Source organism: Rattus norvegicus, chromosome 5 (genome assembly GCF_036323735.1).
Source record: "Rattus norvegicus strain BN/NHsdMcwi chromosome 5, GRCr8, whole genome shotgun sequence".
Taxonomy (NCBI): Eukaryota; Metazoa; Chordata; class Mammalia; order Rodentia; family Muridae; genus Rattus; species Rattus norvegicus.
The window spans coordinates 124,103,882-124,126,327 of record NC_086023.1 but is presented as its reverse complement, the minus strand read 5'-3'; the positions used below and the strand labels follow the sequence as shown (position 1 = coordinate 124,126,327).

Below are 22,446 nucleotides of genomic sequence, written 5' to 3'. Positions count from 1 at the left end.
CTTCTTCTGAGTGGCCATGGCCAAGCCTGATCCTATGGATGAGAGTTGTACCATGCCACTGCACTGGTCTTCTGTCCCTATCAGACAGCAACAAAATCAACATTTACTAAGAGGATGAATAATCAGTGGATAGAATTAGTATGAATTCTGACCGATTTTTGAAACTAGGGTAATCCCCTGAGGGTGGAAAAGGAATGCTTTTATCTGAAGAAATGTGGGTTGAACACTTGCTCTTTTTCAGGTCTTATTATTCCTTGATGGTGGAGAACAAAATACAATGGGTCATAGAGGAGCTCTTGGTTGAGTAGAGATAAGATGTAAGTCCTAGCTTGTTTATAGGTCACATGATTGGGATCTGCAGGATCTACAGCAGTCAGGTAAGCCCAGCAGTTCATGGTCTTGGTTGCACACCGGAACTATTTGGAAAAGCTTAGAGATTTTGAACTTGGGGCCTCAGCCATGGACTGTGCCTTGATAGTTTAGAATGTAGTCTGGTCTTCTAGATCATCAGATAGTTCCTCTATGAGTCTTATCTGCCTCCAAATGAAGGTCAATGGATTGGGAAGCTTGAAGTGGAAAAGGCCCAAGGCCCCAAAGGATAAAGGACAAGGGAGGAAGAGAGTTGGGGAAGGAATGCCCTGTGAAGCAGAGGAGCCCAACAGCAGCATTTACCAGCCTGAGAATGTAGCTGCTCTAACAAGCACCCACACAGTGGGAGGCATTGCGGAGGACCTATTTAATACAATCCAGGGAATGTGCATAAAGAATCCAAACAAACAACATGAAAATCAAATCCCACTGTTTACCTAGTGAATGTCTTTCAAGGGGCTTATGAGTACTATGAAGACATTGTCTTAATAAGCTCTTATCCTCTCTACCAGGTAGGGGGCAGCTTGGCTTTTATTAATTGATGCCATATTAAAGGACATTCTGCACCTGATTCAGTAACTAACATGCTATAAAATCACGAACTGGTTATCTCTTTAATATTGTAGAGGTTGTAGCCTAATATAACAGAGGAAGTGGCCCCTGGAGATGGCTCCTCAAGGGATCAGGCTGCAAAACAGATCTGAAGAAGACAGGAGGATACTCTTTGGAGAGAACCAGAAGCAATAAAGCAGTAATAATGTTAGTATGATGAATATTGTTATTATATTCTAATGCTGGGCATTTTGTCTATGTGTTTCATTCACCCTCTCCAGAATACCTGAGGTCCATCCCATTTTGTCTGCAGAATATTGTGCGCAGAGATGTGGAGTCCCTTGCTCAAAATCAAAGGGCTCTAAGGTAATGAATGAATCTAGGGCTAGAAGTGAGGTTCAATCTGAACAATATTCCACAGACTATCCCAGGGAGAAATTCTCTTAAGCATGGAAAGCAGAGATAAGCCACTGACAGGAAAACAAGGAAACTAAGCTTCTGCTCCATATGCTGAAACCAACAAGTGCCATCAGGCAGATAAAGAGTAGGCACATGAGAACTAAAAATGGCTGTGACTGTGGAATGGACTTCAGGCTGGACAGCAGGCTGAAGACAGGAGTGCAGAGGCCCTTCGCCATCTTTAAACTTCTAAGAGCACTATTCCAGTCTGCAGACAGACTACAGAGATGGTATGATGAAGGAAGGTCATTGCCAAACTCCAGCTACTGAATTCAGGTTCGAGTTCATATTGTGATCATTTAAACCTCTCCTCATGCTATGCTAATAGCGTTTGCAATTTAAGGGCTCACATAAATTCAATACCCACATGCATGCACATATGCAGAAGTGTTTAGAATTAACCAAGGTGTCTATTCTATTACTATACATATACAAAATGAGAGGGAGTCATCTGCACCTTAAGCTTTCAGAGCTGGTATTAAGTAGTGCCATCCATGTTTCTAGGGTAGAGTCAACATCAGCATCAGGCTACTTCTTTGCATTCCAAGTTTAAGATGTTTAAGACTATGCTAGTTATCATCTCACATGGGTGAATCAGTCACCTTGGAAGGCTGACACTGTTTCTAGCTCTGGTTTACTAGCAAAGGTATAACTTGTGGCTTAAAACAGCTCATTAGAGGTTGCAAAACTTGTGATGAAATGAAGATTAGAACTCTGGTCAGTCTCGCTGCTTTGAGTGAGTACCTGTGCTATGGAGAAGGTGGCAACAAGGTCATTTCCATCCTTTCAGGTAGATTTTTAGACTTTAATTCTGACAATTTAGCATGAGAAAATGGCATGAGGGCCAATTACACAGATAATTGTTAGCTAAGGATTTAGATTAGTATTTGTAACAACAAAGAGACTTCTGGGGAAGTCAACAACTGTACTTTTCTGTATCAGGTACTCTGCTTTCAGTCTCCTTTCTTACAGGGCTTGGGATCAAGTCCAAGGCCAAGTGCATGCTACATACTTTACTATGGAGCCAAATCCCCAGTTGCCGTGTGCTAGCTGTGAGTGAGCATGCAGTTTGGTTTTGTTTTGTTTTTGGGTTTTTTTGTTTTATTTTTAATTTTATATTTTACTTATTCACTTTACATCCCACTCACTGTCCCCTTCTGGTCACCTCCTCCCATAATCCTTTTCCCATGCCCTCCTCCCCTTTTCCTTGAGCTGGTGAGGGCCCCCTGGGTATTCATCCACCCTGGCATTTCAAGTCTCTGAGAGGCTAGGTGCTTCCTCTCCCACTGAGGCCAGACAAGGCAGTCCAGCTAGAATAACACATCCCACATACAGGTAACAACTTTTGGGATGGTCCCTGTTCCAGTTGTTCAGGACCCACATGAAGACCAAGCTGTACATCTGCTACATGTGTGCAGGGACACCTAAGTCTAGCCAGTGTATATTCTTTGGTTGGTAGTTCAGACTCTGAGAGCCCAAGGGTCTGGATTAGTTGACTTTGTTCATTAGAGGTGGATAGAGAAAGGGAACTGGGAGGAAGGGAACTAAGGGGGAATGATGATGGCTCAGGATTGGGTATGGGGAAGGACAGGAGAGATGGCTAGATGGTCATGAATATGAATGGAAATCTATTACTGATGGGTGTGAGGAGGTGGAGGCCATCTTCAGGATGAGACAGAGACCTGGGATAGGGAGGTGCCCAAGAATCAATGGGGGAGGGTTACCTTAGCTCACAACATTGGGCATATGGAGCCTGAAGAGATCATATCCAGTAGCTAGGCAGTGGCACAATAGAGATACTAAACCACCCACAAGTCTTTCAACCCAAAATTTATTTATTTTATAAGAAATGGAGCAGAGAATAAGGAATGCCCAACCAATAACAGGCCCAATTTGAGACCTGTCTCATTGGCAAGCCCCAATCCCCGACACTGTTAATGATATTCTATTATGCCTACAGACAGGAGCATAATGTCCTCTGAGAGGCTCCACCCAGCAGCTGATTCATACAGATGCAGATACCCACAGCCAAACAGTAGATAGAGCTTGGGGACTCTTATGAAAGAATAGGAGGAAGGATTGCAGGCCCAGAAGGGGATAGAAGCCTGCAGTTTTAAAGAAAGGGATAATAAATTAGCTTTCTGTGGGTGTCATAATACAATTTTACAAATTTATTGGCTTAAAATAATATAAATTTTATAATATTACAGTTCTGTAAATCTGCTATGACTGAGCTAAAAATCAAGTTATCTAAAGAACTAATTTATTTCTGGAGGATCCAGGGAGAACCCATATTTTTTAATTCTCTGGTGTCTTTCAATGGCCAGCATTCCTTGGCTTGTGTTCTCCTTCTAGAGGTAGTTTCTAACTTAGTGACAATGTGGCTCTCATTGCGCTAAGGGTATTTCTCCAGGATTCCTTAATGTTTTTACAGTGAATGTTTACCAACTTCTGACTGTCGCCTCCTTCGGCTTACATCAATTTTATAGCTATCAGACAAACACTACAAAGTGGATGGCTTAAATCTAGACACATTTATTATTTCATATTCTATGCTGTAGAGGTTTGAAATTGAGATGCCACCAGAAAACCGTTCCCTTGGAAACTTGAGAAAAGTAGTTCCTCTTTAACTCTTCTGAGCTTCCTGATGTTGGCTTGTAGCTCCTTGGCCCCTATCTACCTCATTCCATGTAGCACTCTTCCTGTGTCTTCAGATGGAGACAATCCCTGGCCATTTTGGATTAGGAAATGTGTTATACCAGTATTGCTTCACCTTAGTTATACCCATAATGCCCTAGACCCCGAATAGGCATATTTTACATAATTTCAACATCTTATTTTGGGGACAAATGCATTGCAATGTATGTTCCTGGATTTCAGCCATGTTGGTTAAGGATCCTCAGCAAGAAGATACTCTAAGCAGAGGTCTTTGGTAGAATGAACATGCAAACAAATTATCAGAGTCATCTGGTCAAAGAAGGCAGGGAGAGTACAACTCTTTGGTACCAAAGTTAACACATAATGGAAAAACCGAAGGGTAGAAACCCAGAATTTATCAAACTGAGAAAGTAGTCTTCAGTAAATGAGAAGTTTCAGTAAGTCCCTGACTCATAAAGTGGATGATGGACTGACTGCTGATGAGTAAAAGACTTTTCCTGCACTGCTCAGTTCCCCAGAATGTTCACACCTGAGAAAGTGAGTGCGCTGTCAGACTGGTACATGGGAGGTCAATTAGAAGTCATGTTGAGCTATCCCATTAGAGCTATCCCAGAGGAGTAAATAGCAGTCATGCATTCACCCCATGTCCTACTCTGGTTCCTATTGCTGTTGCAAAACCCTGACCAAAGGAAGGAGCTGACTTATTTGACTTACACACCGTGGATCACAGACCACTGAGGGAAGCCATGCCAATAACTCAAGGCAGGAACTAAAGAAGAGACCATGGAGGAACAGGGCATACTGACTTGCTCCTAAGGGCTTGCTAAGCCTCCTTTCTTATAGAACTCAGGACCACCTGAGTTGGGGGTACCACCAACAATGCACTGGACTATGCATCTTCAATCCTCAATCCTCAATCCTCCATTGATCATCAATCAAGAAAATTACTCATGGGCTTACCTACAGATAATCTGATGAAGACATGTTCTCAGTTGAGGTTTGTCTTCTCAGATAACTCTAGCTTGATAAAAACTAACAAACATAACCATCTCTCCTCCACTCCCATCCCTGCCCCAAACATAACCCAAATAGCCATTATATCCTGGCTGTCTACTGCACTGTTATCTCATAATACCTGCCAGCTTGGAGCATTTTAATATGGGTCAGTAGAGTGGCTGCCATTATCCTGCCTCAATAGCAACGTGTGGCCAATTTTATTTTATCTATGTTCCTGCTTATATTTTCCTTCTGCATTATCATGAGTTAATCCAATACACTTATTACTTCGTTCCTAAATAGCTCAATTTGTATGTGGAAAATACAATGATTCTTTTTAAGTGGAATATAAACTAAAACTATTATTACAACTAAAAGATGACCCGATATCAAAACCTATCCAGTTAATGCAAAAATTTCTATTATCCCCTAAATTAAAAAGTGATTTGACATGTAAATTATTTTTACATTGGAATAAATAAAAAGCCTAGCATCCTTAAAAAGGGAGACAATTCCGTCTGTATCATTTATAGAGGACAGGACCTGAGAAAATGTTTTTGCAAAATACAAGAAAGGATTTCTCCATAAGAAAAGCTATCTTAGAATACAGCACCATGGGAGGTTAGGAATCATCTTTTTAAAAGAAGGCAATGATCCTGAGTGCCCAGTTGTCTTAGGAGGAAAGATTACTCATTCTTTACCTATAAAGGCATTATGAAGTTAGAGAATCCTAATATCTAAAGCATAATTGTTTTATGTGTACAACTTAATAGCATGTCCTTAGAAGACCTCCTCCTCCTCTCTTCCTGCAGTTCATGGGTCTATCAGTTTCCTAGAGCCATGCATTTCATCCAGAAGCTCTGACAGTCATTGACCTGAGGTTGGTGGCCTTACTGCCATACTGTTAGGTCCCTCAAACTAGCGCAAAGTAGATGCTTCTTTGAAGCTCAGCTCTCCAAGGAACAGCCTTGAGATTGAAACTGAGGCATGATGTTGGTCAAAATCTGCTGTGTAAAGGATGTGAGAGGCTGGACCCAGCAGAGTAAAAAAGTGAGGTGTGATATGTGGTTGAAATAATACATCAGTTGGTCTGTGGGGGAACTTCAGGGTTGGAATGACCATTTTCAAAGAAAGTTAAGATAAGACACTGGGGCTAGTTATTGAACACAAGCTACCCCTCCAGGCAGAGGATGAAACTTGGGACAAAAACCTCTCTGTGCCCCAAGGAGGACATGGTTAAGCATTCAGCTGATCAACTCCCTGTGCTTAGGGCAATGTGCATACCTCAGCCCCAAAGGGTGGTCTGATGTGTCATAAAGAGCTGGTGATGCTCAGTTAGAATGCAATCACATTGTTGGACACCTTTGTTGCCTGCCATCTTCCTATAGGTACTCCACAATGGGGCATGTCCCAACCATCCTCCTGGAGTCTAAGATTGGTTCCTTTTAACTTAGAACTTTATATATTTCATGCCACAAAGTGATATGGATTCATTTTCTGTTTAGCCTGGTCCAATTCCTGATATGGATTCCAAACCTTCTGTTCTCATATAATTTGCATATATTTCACCAAATAAGAACAGGTAGCAGAAGTGAAAGTCAAGGAAAGAAGTTGCTGTCCATGGCTCAAAGTCCACATCTAAAATTGTTGTCTGTCTGTAGTATCCCTAGGTAGAGTTCCCATCTGTCCACTTCAGCGCTTACACAGGGCATACATTTATCCTCTAAGTGTGCTGCTCTCACTGGGTTCTTCCAGACACATCCTGCTCATTTGTCTTCCCCTAACATAGTTGCTAGCACATAACTGATGTCTGTTAAGGTCTGTCAAGTGAGTGAGTGAGTGAATGAATGTATGACTCAATCAATCAATCAATCATCAAAAATTTGGGGTGTTTCTAACACCACAAGTTCAGTCATTCTTATTTTCCTGAGTCTTCAAAATTGTCACACCTGGAACTAGAACATGAGAATCAGGGTAATAAGCCTGCTTGTGTAGTTCACCATGTCAGCACAATAAGCTCACATCTCTGAAAATAATAGTGTGGGGGTCAGGGGGAGCATTGCTAGGAAAGTTCTTCTGTAGTCAATTTTAATTAGCTTTGCTCACTGTGAGAGATGATAAGGTATCAGTCATTGTAATGCCAGTGTTGACAATTAGTCAAAGTCATTAACATCTTAGACCTAAGATGATATAGACTTGCAGAAGGTAAAAATCTGGAAGAAAGGTAGGGAGTTGCTAGGAAATGCCTTCATTTTCACAGACTAACACATATCCCCGAGAGTGATAAGCTGAGCGGCATTACCCAGTGCTGCCATTAACACGTGCCTTTCTTAGCTCTCAGTTGTCCATAATGCTTCCAGGGAGACGCTTCCAAAAATTATACATTTCATCACATTGTATAAATGCCTCCAGGCTTCCTTCATGGCCACAAGAAAGATTCTAGTCCCCTTGGGACAAGAGTAAAAGCCCATGAATTCCTAGCTCCACATTCACACTCAAGTTCATGATCTTGTTTCACACGTGTAGACACAGACCATTGCTCCAACCTCTTTTTTTGTTAGCACCATGACTACACATATACAGATCTCACTATTTTATGTAATTATTTTGGTTTTGAGAGACAGCATCATTCTATACAGCCTTACTTGTCCAGGAACTCACTATGTAGACCAGACTGGGCTTGAACTCAGAGAGACCTGCTTACTTCCTCCCTAGCACTGGGATTTAAGGATTGAGATACTAGGCCTGGTATTGGTATGTTGAATATGATACCCCTTTTTTCTACATTTTAATGACTTCTTTCAGATGATCCCCCCCCCCAGGAAAAACAAAGTATTCTTTTCTGCTTTATTGGTTACCACCACCACCTCCTCCTCCTCCTCCTCCTCCTCCTCATCCTCATCCTCTTCCCCCTCTCCTCTTCCTCTCCCTCTCCTCCTCCTATTCCTTTCCTTCTCCTTCTCCTCCTCCTCCTTCTTCTTTTTCAAGAGGCTGGGTACTCTGAGAGCCACTCACACTAAATTATAATTGCTATGTTTTCATATGTTTCTAAAAGCCCATGTCTTCTGTAGGTTCCTAAGGTCTAAGTTGGTGCCTGTAGTTCTATCACAGCCATTGTTGAATGGGCAAGTCATTGAATGGATAGAAAGATAAGTGGTTGTGTAAGTGAGGCAATTAGCTTATGAATGAGCACAGGACCCTCAGCCTGACCATGAATCTACTTTCTTGGCAACAACATCAATTGGAAGTCATTAAGAATTTTCTATTTTCATTTATGTGTACACTTGTGTATCTGAGTAAGTACATACCACATATGTGGGTGCCCATAAAGGTCAGAAGGTATTGTATCCTCTGATGATAGAGTTATAGGTAGTTGTAAGCCACCTAACTTGGGTTCTGAGAACCCAAATCTGGTTCTCTGGAAGAGCAAGAAGTGCTCCTAACTGCTGTGCTGTCCATCTAGCTCTGCTGGGTATATCTTTTTTTTTTTTTTTTTGGTTCTTTTTTTTTCGGAGCTGGGGACCGAACCCAGGGCCTTGCACTTCCTAGGTAAGCGCTCTACCACTGAGCTAAATCCCCAGCCCCCTCTGCTGGGTATATCTTGACAGTAGGTCTTTCAAGCACACACATGCGCCTGTGTGCCTTTTCTAGCATGGATGGTGTGGTATATGTACTTGTAAGTATGGGTGTGTGCATGGCTGCATGCATATGTTTGGAAGCCAGTAATTAAGACAGGCTGTGTCCCTCTATTGTTGCTCACCTTTGTTTTATTTATTTTATTTTTTGAGGCAGGGTCTATCACTAAAGTTGAAGATCACTGACTGGCCAATGGCCAGGGCTAGGTCTACAGGTATATATTTGCATGCCCAGCTTTTGCTCTTAGCTTTTTATGTGTGTGTACTGGGATATGAATTCAGATCTTCATGCTTGCATAGTCTGTATTTTAACAACTTAACCATCTCCCCAGTCCCTTTTTATCATGTGAGCTTCTGTAACCTTCTTCAGCCACTGATTCTTGATTCCTATTTTATTTGACTCCTTTCCCTACTCTTCTGGTGCCACTGTCATTTTCATGTACTCACATTCATGAGCAACCATCCATACAGAAATTAAAACATTGTTTCATAAAAACATCTGCATAAATATAATCTTACAAGCATTATTTTAATAGGTTCAATCTGGAAACAAGCAAAATAGCCACCCACATTTGAACAGTTATAACAAATGGTGGTATGTTCAGGCCATGGCATACATGGAGCTACAACAGGGTATGAACAGGAGAATTGTACAATAATTTCAATGGAGGAAAAGAACTCATAGGAAAAAGTAACATTTTCTATAATTCTGTTTATATAACATTCTCAAAATGATGGAATTGTCAAGATGAGAACAGCCTACCGTTCATAAGTGATTAGGGAAGATAATATAAAGTGGGTTACCAGGGCATGGCAATGGTCTTTATGGTGACTGAATGGTTCAGTTTTTTCATTAGAGCAGTTAACTGCATATATATAATAATATAATAGAATATACTATACTATAATAATAATAGAATATACTATAATATAATATACACACATACACACATATATACATAAAATAAAATAAAGCTAAATTAGAAATATATATTATATTAATTTCAATTTTATTTTGGTATTTTGCTATAGTGGTATTTATTTATTTATTTATTTATTTATTTATTTTTGAGCTCTCAACTTTTATTGGTCCCTCAGTCCCCAGGGAGTTCCCTCCTTCTCTGCCTCAGTGCCTCAGAACTCTGGTGTCATTGGTCTTGGACACCACTTTGTCATCCACGACCTTATGAATAGTTGTCCTCTGCACAGTTTGCATGGAGTTGCTGGAATCCAGGGCATCGTTGAGACTGAAATCTTTCCCATCCTTCAGCGAGCAGCTATAGGTGGCAATCTCTGCCTCAAGTTTGACCTTGATGTTCAACAGGGCTTCATATTCCTGGGTCTGGTGCTGTCCTTCTGCCAGAGTTTGTGCCACCTCTAACCCCATTGAGCAGCTCCATCTGTGCCTTGTATCTGGCCTCCATGTCCCCAAGGTTGTTCTCCACGTTGATATTCTTGTTTTCCATGGAGTCCAAGTCAATCTTCAAGGTCTAGAGGGTGCATCTCAGCTCCAAGAACATGGTCTCAGCAACATGGATTTTGGCAGAGTTGGTGGTGACTACTGTGGTACTCTCCTCAATCTGAGAGCAGTACTTGTCCAGTTCCTCACGGTTCTTCTGAGCCAGCTCTTTATACTGGGCGCAGATGTCCACCATGATCTTGCTGAGGACCTGAGATTTGGGAGCATCCACTTCCACAGTCAACCAGAACTGGCAATCTGAGCTTCCAGGCCTTGGACTTCCTCCTCAGGATTCTTCTTCATGAACAGCAGCTCCTCCTGAGTGCTTCGATTTCTGTCTCCAGCTGCAACCTTGTGATGTTGGTGTCATCTGCCACCTTGTGGAGTCCAGGAATGTCGCTCTCCACAGAGGTGCATGGCCAGTTCTGACTCTAAAGTCATCAGCAGCAAGACAGGCATTGTCGATCTGCCAGACAATGTGGGCATTGTTCACAGAATTCACAAAGATCTGAGCCCTCAGATCTTCGATGGTCTTGAAGAAATGGCCCCAGTCTTTGACGCCCTTGGGGACCCCTTTTCTCCAGATATTCCCAGATTTTGCTCTCTAGTCTCCTGTTCTCAGTCTCCAGGCTCTTTACCTTGTGTAGGTAGCTGGCCAGGTGGTTGTTCAGGTCTTGCATGGTCTCCTTCTCAGTCTGGACCCTACCCATTCCCACCAGGCCTGTGGACCCCATGGAGCCACCAAAGACAGAGTGGGACACTGATATCCGGGACGCGGAGCCCCCAGCACCTGCACAGATGCTGGCTGCACTGCTGGCAGACCGAACTGGGAGTCAGCACAGAGTCCAGGGACCAGTAGTTGGTGGAGAGGGTGGCTGAGCATGTGGTGAAGCTCATCTTGTCTGGAGAGGAGGGAGAAGCGAGAGACCAGGACAGGAATTCCACTGCAGTCAATTTTTTTTCTTTTATTCTTAAGGGAAATAATTGTATTGTTTATGGCTCACTGCTGTCTACTTTGAAAGACAAGTTTTGCCTCATAGATTTTTTTCCTATTAAATTGTGTTTTATCCAAAGTTTCCACTCAGATATATGATAGCATAAGGTAATGATTCTCAACCTGTTGGTTATGACTCCTTTGGGGTCAAATGACCATTTCATAGTGGTCATGTATCAGATATCTGCATTTTAGGTATTTACACTATGATAACAGTAGCTAAATTACAGTTATGAAGTAACAAGGAAATAATGTAATGGTTGGGGGTTATCACAACATGAGGAACTGTGTTAAAGGGTCACAGAGTCGGGAGGTCGGGAACTGATGGCACAGAAATAGTACTTTACTCAATGTCATCTTAAAACACAGGTGACCAAGAATTTAGAACTGCAAGTTCTTCAGTTCTACTTTTTTTTCTATAACTCTTCCAACTTGCTGGCTTGTAGCTTGGGTTCTTAGTTTCTGGGAGTACTCTTGTATTTTCCCTTATTTTTTTTTATTATTAACTTGAGTATTTCTTATATACATTTCGAGTGTTATTCCCTTTCCCGGTTTCCGGGCAAACATCCCCCTCCCCCCGCCCCTTCCTTATGGGTGTTCCCCTCCCAACCCTCCCCCCATTGCCGCCCTCCCCCCATAGACTAGTTCACTGGGGGTTCAGTCTTAGCAGGACCCAGGGCTTCCCCTTCCACTGGTGCTCTTACTAGGATATTCATTGCTACCATTGAGGTCAGAGTCCAGGGTCAGTCCATGTATAGTCTTTGGGTAGTGGCTTAGTCCCTGCAAGCTCTGGTTGCTTGACATTGTTGTACTTTTGGGGTCTCGAGCCCCTTCAAGCTCTTCCAGTTCTTTCTCTGATTCCTTCAATAGGGGACCTATTCTCAGTTCAGTGGTTTGCTGCTGGCATTCGCCTCTGTATTTGCTGTATTCTGGCTGTGTCTCTCAGGAGCGATCTACATCCGGCTCCTGTCGGTCTGCACTTCTTTGCTTCATCCATCTTGTCTAATTGGGTGGCTGTATATGTATGGGCCACATGTGGGGCAGGCTCTGAATGGGTGTTCCTTCAGTCTCTGTTTTAATCTTTGCCTCTCCCTTCCCTGCCAAGGGTATTCTTTTTCCTCATTTAAAGAAGGAGTGAAGCATTCACATTTTGATCATCCGTCTTGAGTTTCGTTTGTTCTAGGGATCTAGGGTAATTCAAGCATTTGGGCTATAGCCACTTATCAATGAGTGCATACCATGTATGTCTTTCTGTGATTGGGTTAGCTCACTCAGGATGATATTTTCCAGTTCCAACCATTTGCCTATGAATTTCATAAACTTGTTGTTTTTGATAGCTGAGTAATATTCCATTGTGTAGATGTACCACATTTTCTGTATCCATTCCTCTGTTGAAGGGCATCTGGGTTCTTTCCATTTTCTGGCTATTATAAATAAGGCTGCGATGAACATAGTGGAGCACGTGTCTCTTTTATATGTTGAGGCATCTTTTGGGTATATGCCCAAGAGAGGTATAGCTGGATCCTCAGGCAGTTCAATGTCCAATTTTCTGAGGAACCTCCAGACTGATTACCAGAATGGTTTTACCAGTCTGCAATCCCACCAACAATGGAGGAGTGTTCCTCTTTCTCCGCATCCTCGCCAGCATCTGCTGTCACCTGAGTTTTTGATCTTAGCCATTCTCACTGGTGTGAGGTGAAATCTCAGGGTTGTTTTGATTTGCATTTCCCTTATGACTAAAGATGTTGAACATTTCTTTAGGTGTTTCTCAGCCATTCGGCATTCCTCAGCTGTGAATTCTTTGTTTAGCTCTGAACCCCATTTTTTAATAGGGTTATTTGTTTCCCTGCGGTCTAACTTCTTGAGTTCTTTGTATATTTTGGATATAAGGCATCTATCTGTTGTAGGATTGGTAAAGATCTTTTCCCAATCTGTTGGTTGCCGTTTTGTCCTAACCACAGTGTCCTTTGCCTTACAGAAGCTTTGCAGTTTTATGAGATCCCATTTGTCGATTCTTGATCTTAGAGCATAAGCAATTGGTGTTTTGTTCAGGAAATTTTTTCCAGTGCCCATGTGTTCCAGATGCTTCCCTAGTTTTTCTTCTATTAGTTTGAGTGTATCTGGTTTGATGTGGAGGTCCTTGATCCACTTGGACTTAAGCTTTGTACAGGGTGATAAGCATAGATCGATCTGCATTCTTCTACATGTTGCCCTCCAGTTGAACCAGCACCATTTGCTGAAAATGCTATCTTTTTTCCATTGGATGGTTTTGGCTCCTTTATCAAAAATCAAGTGACCATAGGTGTGTGGGTTCATTTCTGGGTCTTCAATTCTATTCCATTGGTCTATCTGTCTGTCTCTGTACCAATACCATGCAGTTTTTATCACTATTGCTCTGTAATACTGCTTGAGTTCAGGGATAGTGATTCCCCCTGAAGTCCTTTTATTGTTGAGGATAGCTTTAGCTATCCTGTGTTTTTTGTTATTCCAGATGAATTTGCAAATTGTTCTGTCTAACTCTTTGAAGAATTGGATTGGTATTTTGATGGGGATTGCATTGAATCTGTAGATTGCTTTTGGTAAAATGGCCATTTTTACTATATTAATCCTGCCAATCCATGAGCATGGGAGATCTTTCCATCTTCTGAGGTCTTCTTCAATTTCTTTCCTCAGTGTCTTGAAGTTCTTATTGTACAGATCTTTTACTTGTTTGGTTAAAGTCACACCGAGGTACTTTATATTATTTGGGTCTACTATGAAGGGTGTCGTTTCCCTAATTTCTTTCTCGGCTTGTTTCTCTTTTGTATAGAGGAAGGCAACTGATTTATTTGAGTTAATTTTATACCCAGCCACTTTGCTGAAGTTGTTTATCAGCTTTAGTAGTTCTCTGGTGGAACTTTTGGGATCACTTAAATATACTATCATGTCATCTGCAAATAGTGATATTTTGACCTCTTCTTTTCCGATCTGTATCCCCTTGATCTCCTTTTGTTGTCTGATTGCTCTGGCTAGAACTTCAAGAACTATATTGAATAAGTAGGGAGAGAGTGGGCAGCCTTGTCTAGTCCCTGATTTTAGTGGGATTGCTTCAAGTTTCTCTCCATTTAGTTTAATGTTAGCAACTGGTTTGCTGTATATGGCTTTTACTATGTTTAGGTATGGGCCTTGAATTCCTATACTTTCCAGGACTTTTATCATGAAGGGGTGTTGAATTTTGTCAAATGCTTTCTCAGCATCTAATGAAATGATCATGTGGTTCTGTTCTTTCAGTTTGTTTATATAATGGATCACGTTGATGGTTTTCCGTATATTAAACCATCCCTGCATGCCTGGGATGAAGCCTACTTGATCATGGTGGATGATTGTTTTGATGTGCTCTTGAATTCGGTTTGCCAGAATTTTATTGAGTATTTTTGCGTCGATATTCATAAGGGAAATTGGTCTGAAGTTCTCTTTCTTTGATGTGTCTTTGTGTGGTTTAGGTATAAAAGTAATTGTGGCTTCGTAGAAGGAATTCGGTAGGGCTCCATCTGTTTCAATTTTGTGGAATAGTTTGGATAATATTGGTATGAGGTCTTCTATGAAGGTTTGATAGAATTCTGCACTAAACCCGTCTGGACCTGGGCTCTTTTTGGTTGGGAGACCTTTAATGACTGCTTCTATTTCCTTAGGAGTTATGGGGTTGTTTAACTGGTTTATCTGTTCCTGATTTAACTTCGATACCTGGTATCTGTCTAGGAAATTGTCCATTTCCTGAAGATTTTCAAATTTTGTTGAATATAGGTTTTTATAGTAAGATCTGATGATTTTTTGAATTTCCTCTGAATCTGTAGTTATGTCTCCCTTTTCATTTCTGATTTTGTTAATTTGGACGCACTCTCTGTGTCCTCTCGTTAGTCTGGCTAAGGGTTTATCTATCTTGTTGATTTTCTCAAAGAACCAACTTTTGGTTCTGTTGATTCTTTCTATGGTCCTTTTTGTTTCTACTTGGTTGATTTCAGCTCTGAGTTTGATTATTTCCTGCCTTCTACTCCTCCTGGGTGTATTTGCTTCTTTTTGTTCTAGAGCTTTTAGGTGTGCTGTCAAGCTGCTGACATATGCTCTTTCCTGTTTCTTTCTGCAGGCACTCAGCGCTGTGAGTTTTCCTCTTAGCACAGCTTTCATTGTGTCCCATAAGTTTGAGTATGTTGTATCTTCATTTTCATTAAATTCTAAAAAGTTTTTAATTTCTTTCTTTATTTCTTCCTTGACCAGGTTATCATTGAGTAGAGCATTGTTCAATTTCCACGTATATGTGGGCATTCTTCCCTTACTGTTATTGAAGACCAGTTTTAGTCCGTGGTGGTCCGATAGCACGCATGGGATTATTTCTATCTTTCTGTACCTGTTGAGGCCCGTTTTTTGACCAATTATATGATCAATTTTGGAGAAAGTTCCATGAGGAGCTGAGAAGAAGGTATATCCTTTTGCTTTAGGATAGAATGTTCTATAAATATCCGTTAAGTCCATTTGGCTTATGACTTCTCTTAGTCTGTCGACATCACTGTTTAATTTCTGTTTCCATGATCTGTCCATTTATGAGAGTGGGGTGTTGAAATCTCCCACTATTATTGTGTGAGGTGCAATGTGTGTTTTGAGCTTTAGTAAGTTTTCTTTTACGTATGTAGGTGCCCTTGTATTTGGGGCATAGATATTTAGGATTGAGAGTTCATCTTGGTGGATTTTTCCTTTGATGAATATGAAGTGTCCTTCCTTATCTTTTTTGATGACTTTTAGTTGGAAATTGATTTTATTTGATATTAGAATGGCTACTCCAGCTTGCTTGTTCTGACCATTTGCTTGGAAAGTTGTTTTCCAGCCTTTCACTCTGAGGTGGTGTCTGTCTTTGTCTCTGAGGTGTGTATTTTGTAGGCAGCAGAATGCAGGGTCCTCGTTGCGTATCCAGTTTGTTAATCTATGTCTTTTTATTGGGGAGTTGAGGCCATTGATATTGAGAGATATTAAGGAATAGTGATTATTGTTTCCCTTTATATTCATATTTGGATGTGAGGTTATGTTTGTGTGCTTTCATTCTCTTTGTTTTGTTGCCAAGACGATTAGTTTCTTGCTTCTTCTAGGGTATAGCTTGCCTCCTTATGTTGGGCTTTACCATTTATTATCCTTTGTAGTGCTGGATTTGTAGAAAGATATTGTGTAAATTTGGTTTTGTCATGGAATATCTTGGTTTCTCCATCAATGTTAATTGAGAGTTTTGCTGGATACAGTAACCTGGGCTGGCATTTGTGTTCTCTTAGGGTCTGTATGACATCAGTCCAGGATCTTCTGGCCTTCATAGTTTCTGGCGAGAAGTCTGGTGTGATTCTGATAGGTCTCCCTTTATATGTTACTTGACCTTTTTCCCTTACTGCTTTTAATATTCTTTCTTTATTTTGTGCGTTTGGTGTTTTGACAATTATGTGACGGGAGGTGTTTCTTTTCTGGTCCAATCTATTTGGAGTTCTGTAGGCTTCTTGTATGTCTATGGGTATCTCTTTTTTTAGGTTAGGGAAGTTTTCTTCTATGATTTTGTTGAAGATATTTACTGGTCCTTTGAGCTGGGAGTCTTCACTCTCTTCTATACCTATTATCCTTAGGTTTGATCTTCTCATTGAGTCCTGGATTTCCTGTATGTTTTGGACCAGTAGCTTTTTCCGCTTTACATTATCTTTGACAGTTGAGTCAATGATTTCTATGGAATCTTCTGCTCCTGAGATTCTCTCTTCCATCTCTTGTATTCTGTTGGTGAAGCTTGTATCTACAGCTCCTTGTCTCTTCTTTTGGTTTTCTATATCCAGGGTTGTTTCCATGTGTTCTTTCTTGATTGCTTCTATTTCCATTTTTAATTCCTTCAACTGTTTGATTGTGTTTTCCTGGAATTCTTTCAGGGATTTTTGCGATTCCTCTCTGTAGGCTTCTACTTGTTTATTAATGTTTTCCTGTGTTTCCCTACGTGTGTTCATGCCTTTCTTGAAGTCCTCCAGTATCATGATCAAATATGATTTTGAAACTAGATCTTGCTTTTCTGGTGTGTTTGGATATTCCATGTTTGTTTTGGTGGGAGAATTGGGCTCCGATGATGCCATGTAGTCTTGGTTTCTGTTGCTTGGGTTCCTGCGCTTGCCTCTCGCCATCAGATTATCTCTAGTGTTACTTTGTTCTGCTATTTCTGACAGTGGCTAGACTGTCCTATAAGCCTGTGTGTCAGGAGTGCTGTAGACCTGTTTTCCTCTCTTTCAGTCAGTTATGGGGACAGAGTGTTCTGCTTTCGGGCGTGTAGTTTTTCCTCTCTACAGGTCTTCAGCTGTTCCTGTGGGCCTGTGTCTTGAGTTTACCAGGCAGCTTTCTTGCAGCAGAAAAGTTGGTCTTACCTGTGGTCCCGAGGCTCAAGTTCGCTCGTGGGGTGCTGCCCAGGGGCTCTCTGCAGCGGCAGCAACCAGGAAGACCTGTGCCGCCCCTTCCGGGAGCTTCAGTGCACCAGGGTTCCAGATGGTCTTTGGCTTTTTCCTCTGGCGTCCGAGATGTGTGTGCAGGGAGCAGTCTCTTCTGGTTTCCCAGGCTTGTCTGCCTCTCTGAAGGTTTAGCTCTCCCTCCCACGGGATTTGGGTGCAGAGAACTGTTTATCTGGTCTGTTTCTTTCAGGTTCCGGAGGTGTCTCAGGCAGATGTCCTGCCGCTCCTGGGCCCTCCCCCACGGGAGCCCAGAGGCCTTATACAGTTTCCTCTTGGGCCAGGGATGTGGGCAGGGGTGAGCAGTGTTGGTGGTCTCTTCCGCTCTGCAGCCTCAGGAGTGCCCACCTGACCAGGCGGTTGGGTCTCTCTCTCACCGGGTCTGGGAGCAGAGAGCTGCTGCGGGCCGGGATCTTCCCTTATTTCTTATGAACTCCAGATTGCATTTATACTGTCTTCATCCAGGTATGTTTCATGTTATCTTTACTAGCGTACTGTTACAAAGGAAAACTGCATAAGCCAATTTTATATTCAAAATTACACTGATTATCCAATGGCCTTTTAGTAGCTTTCTTCTTAAACCCATCCATTACACAGAATTTCAATAACTACCATATTACAAATGTTTGTTTTATTTCCATGGATATCAGCAACACACAATGAAACATTTTGAAGCTTTATCCTAGTGCTGTTTTGTGTCAAATACTAACTAGGCTTAACTTTTAAAAAGTAGTCCAAGGGCTTGGGGATTTAGCTCAGTGGTAGAGCGCTTGCCTAGCAAGTGCAAGGTGCCGTGTTTGGTCCTCAGCTGGGGGTGGGGGGTGGGGGGGTGGGGGGGGTGTCCATCTTGTCCTTAAGTGGCAGTGGGATTACATCATTGTGGAAGTCAACCTCTTCACTTGCTTTAGCGTAAGAATCAGGGAGTTGGTGTAAGCCATCACCTTTCAAGAGGGAATGTGGAAATTATCAAAGCAAGGCCTCCAGGCACACCTGCCTTGCTACTGATTCCATATCAAGTAACTAAAGACTACACGCCATGGGGCTTTCTCTTCTGGTGCCTTGATTTGCTTTAGGAGAAACAGAAACATCATCAAAAGGGACTGTAAACTTCATTTAGGCTAGAGAAGAACAACAATGGTTTCAAGATGCACTTTTTTTTTTTGGAAATTACAGAGCAAATCATTTTCTAAAGCTAAGTACGTACTCAAAATCCCAAAGTATTTGCCTTGTACTATTTTAAATAAATTAGGCAGAATAGGATTCAAGGTTATTTTGAAATGTCAGTCTCCCTCATATGCTTCCTGACAAGCTTACTTGAGCAGAAAGAAGGGACTGAGCTGTACCAGCATGTGGGTAATTGTGCATAACCCTGAGGCTGCTCATGGGAGTGTCTGGATATCATTTCTCAGTTGTATGCAAAGGGGAAAAAACCTATTGAAAATCATTAGTGATAGTTCAATGTACTGCCCACCCAGTACACTGCTTCTTTACAGATGTAGAAACTAAGACTCTGCCGTGACTGCATTGGGTAAGCTGGTGACTGAGAGGAAACTCGAATACACATCCTCTGCTCTGGAGTCCAGCAGACTCCCCAATGCATTACATGCGAATTATTTTGATAATATCTCAATAGAAGAGAGAGTGCCACTTGGTTATATCAGGCAGCCTCATTTTTCTTGGTACATTAAAGCACACTCTCTTTTAATCAGATTAAAGCTGACAGAGATGAAACCGTTTTGGGCAGATTTCCTTGGGTTGGCTCCAGGGCCTCTAATCTGCATTTCATCATGATACAAGCACATGTTGCCATCATCGGTACACCCATCTGCATCAGCCACGATGTTAATCACATACTAACCCAATTTCTCCCATGAATTTATTACTTACTCCTCATTTAAGTTCATGAAACCTAACATGCATCTCCAATAAGCATAACAGCCCTAACAGGAAGATCTTGGCTTAAGAACTGGGCCTACTGGGTAACGTCACCCAGTGAGGCCTTAGGAAGAGTGCAAGGGGAACTTCAGTCTTACAGATATCCCTTGGGAGCTGTCTGCAAAAGAAGATTATAGTGACACATTTTGTTACATGGTGTACGTTGAAATACATGAGCAAGTCATGATTTGGCAATAAAATATTCCTTGTTCTAATTCCAGGCAGCTCAGTTGTATCAAGTCGATCCACAGTTTCCAAAATCAGAGGTATGGCCTTCAGAAAAGACTGCAAAATGATGGAGTGCACCGAAGGCAAATGGAAGCTATAATGGGAAGGCATTTTGGAGCAGAGTCCAAATGCAAATTGGTTGTTACGGAAACTATTCAGATCCATCTGGTGCCTGCATGTGATGAATACTGGAAATCTGATCAATGGATATGCGTTTTGGCAATGGTAAAGGAACGTAAAACAGGACAAGTCAGGCCACCAGAGTGTGGGTGTTGGACACAGCCCTTCTTGCAAATGTGTATCCAATACTCACACCATGTTGTCATCAGGGCGGAAGGAAAGCAGACCTTTAGTGTGAAATAAGGTGTGACTATCAAAGACAGTAACTACATTGCATAACAGAAACAGGAAATGCCTCTGCTTGCTGACTTCCAGATTGTCTGTCTATATTGATTTATTCATTCATTCTACCTACATCTGTTCCTAAGCACAGGCACCTGGGGTATATGAGTGTAGAACCACAGTCTAGCTCTGAAGAGGTGCACAGACTTCAAACTCCGTGGGAATATTTTCTTTCTGTAACGGCCTTCTTCAATGAAGGAAACTCAAGATAAGGACAGTGTACTTGATAATAACTAAGATGTGTCAACTATTACCCTTGTGTTCGCTGCTTACTCGCCAGCCACTATTTCATGTAATTTGCATATATTGTCTCACCGACGTCTCATAAATACGCTATCAAGTGAGTATAGCTATTTATATTTCACAATGGAAAAGAATAAGGCAGAGAGAGGTTATATATTTTATTCAACAGCATTCAGAATATGACAAAGTTTGGCTGGGAGACCAAGAAATCTAGCTTTAGAAGCCCAATCCTCAACGATTTTGCCATGTTTTCCGTCTAAAAGATAATGCGAAATTTTAGACAGAAAAACCACACTATGTGCCACCCAGGTAGGATAGGGTGTCACTAGGTAGTGAAACAGGAATACTTTGCTGGGGAGAAGTCCCTCCCAGAGCTAAATCCTGAAGAATTCTGTTTGGAGAACTTGGCATCAGGGCAGCCAGCAAATGAGGCATCTCATCAGCCCAAGATGTTGTTTTATCTCTTTTACATCTATTTTATTTATTTATTTATTTATTTATTTATTTATTTATTTATTTATTGTGGGTAGAGAGAAAAGCAGTTTTGAAGAAACCAACAGGGTCCCATGAGAAGGTTTCCTTTCTCTAAAGGCCTTCTTAAATGAAATGCAGGACTCACTTGTAATTGGTTTGATTACCTTGCATCTAAAAGAACATTTTAATTAATAGTTAAAAAGAAAAAAGAGGGGCTGGGGATTTAGCTCAGTGGTAGAGCGCTTACCTAGGAAGCGCAAGGCCCTGGGTTCGGTCCCCAGCTCCGAAAAAAAGAACCAAAAAAAAAAAAAAAAAAAAGAAAAAAGAAAAAAGAATACAGGCTTAGAATGCACTTGGGTCATTTAAAGTCCTGGGTATCCCATTGAGAAAACCTTTAAAATACCGTCAACATCTCCCATGCATTCGTTCTATGTGGTCTCCGAGAGGAAATAAATATGCCAAGTTTTCATGATTGAAATATTCAATCTGATAACACCAGGGTGGAAATAACGAGGCCCTGAGAGGATGTGTTTTATCAAGTAGAAAATAATGCTAAAGGCACTCTTAAGGATGTAAAAGTGAATGAGAAAAAATACTGACTTCCTGCCAAAGACGGGATTATTCCAGCTCAGAAGAAGAAATTAAATAAAGGACACCTGTTGGCAGTTTAATGCTAATATGAATTCTGTTTTCAGGATGGAAATTATGCATCAACAAAAATATAAATATAATTTTTTCACAGCTGTGTAAGTGAAAAAAACATATGTTGAGAAATTAGAGATGACTATTACCCATTATTCAAAATTTCCATGGCCATGGAGTGAATCCCATGCTGGAACTAGAAATATACAATGCCTTTTAATTAATTTAATTTACATTGTTGGCTGATGGCATGCCACAAATAACCACAACATTGAGTTCTCTTCCCTTTTCTCCATAAAAACAACTGTTGTTCACATGGCCCAGCATTGCTGTTAATTTCTTGGCTTCCTTTCAAGAAAACTAGAGCAGGGTTTGTACGGTTGAAAGAGAAGCCATAGAACTAGAGAGATGGCTCAGCTATTTAGAACAATGACTGCTCTTGCAGAGGACCTGGGCTCAATTCTCAGTACCCACATGGAGGTTTACCACCATCAACTCCCTCTTGTTTTGGTACCAGGCACCCACGTGGTACACAGACACACATGGAGGCTTATTAGTTAGGATTTCTGTTGCTATGAAAAAAAACACTATCCCTAAAAGAAATGTGAGGAGGAAAGTGTTGATTTTATATCACAAGTCCCAAGCAGATCACAGTCTAATGCAGGAAGTGAAGACAGGAACTTAGAGGCAGGAACTGAATAGAACCCATGGAGGAATGCTGCTTACCGACTTGCTACTCATGGCTTACTCAGCCTCCTCTTTGACAGCTCCAGGATCACCAGCTCAGGGGTGCTACTGTCCATAGTGGCCTGGGCCTTCCTACATTAATCACTGAGGGCTTTTTTATTTTTTTAACTTGAAAGTCCCTCTTTGCGGATGACTCTAGCTTGTGTCAAGTTGACATAAAACTACCCA

The 22,446-nt window shown here is 41.4% G+C and overlaps 1 protein-coding gene, 1 long non-coding RNA gene and 1 pseudogene across 10 annotated transcripts in view; 1 reads left to right on the top strand and 2 right to left on the bottom strand.

The window, feature by feature from the left end:
- Dab1 (DAB adaptor protein 1) overlaps positions 1-22,446 on the bottom strand; it is a 1,121,076-nt gene that overhangs the window by 616,258 nt on the left and 482,372 nt on the right. The gene's annotated exons all lie outside the window — the stretch shown is intronic.
- Positions 1-22,446, top strand: part of LOC120103116 (uncharacterized) — a 44,390-nt gene that overhangs the window by 7,881 nt on the left and 14,063 nt on the right. Inside the window, exons 3-5 of one of the 2 annotated variants that reach the window (XR_005505193.2) lie at positions 242-377; positions 1,203-1,287; positions 19,764-21,673. This is a non-coding gene — a long non-coding RNA (uncharacterized LOC120103116). Of the gene's footprint in view, positions 1-241; positions 378-1,202; positions 1,288-19,763; positions 21,674-22,446 lie in introns of those variants that run through there. The other variant, XR_005505192.2, reaches the window with a different exon arrangement.
- Positions 9,705-11,025, bottom strand: Krt18-ps5 (keratin 18, pseudogene 5; annotated as a pseudogene).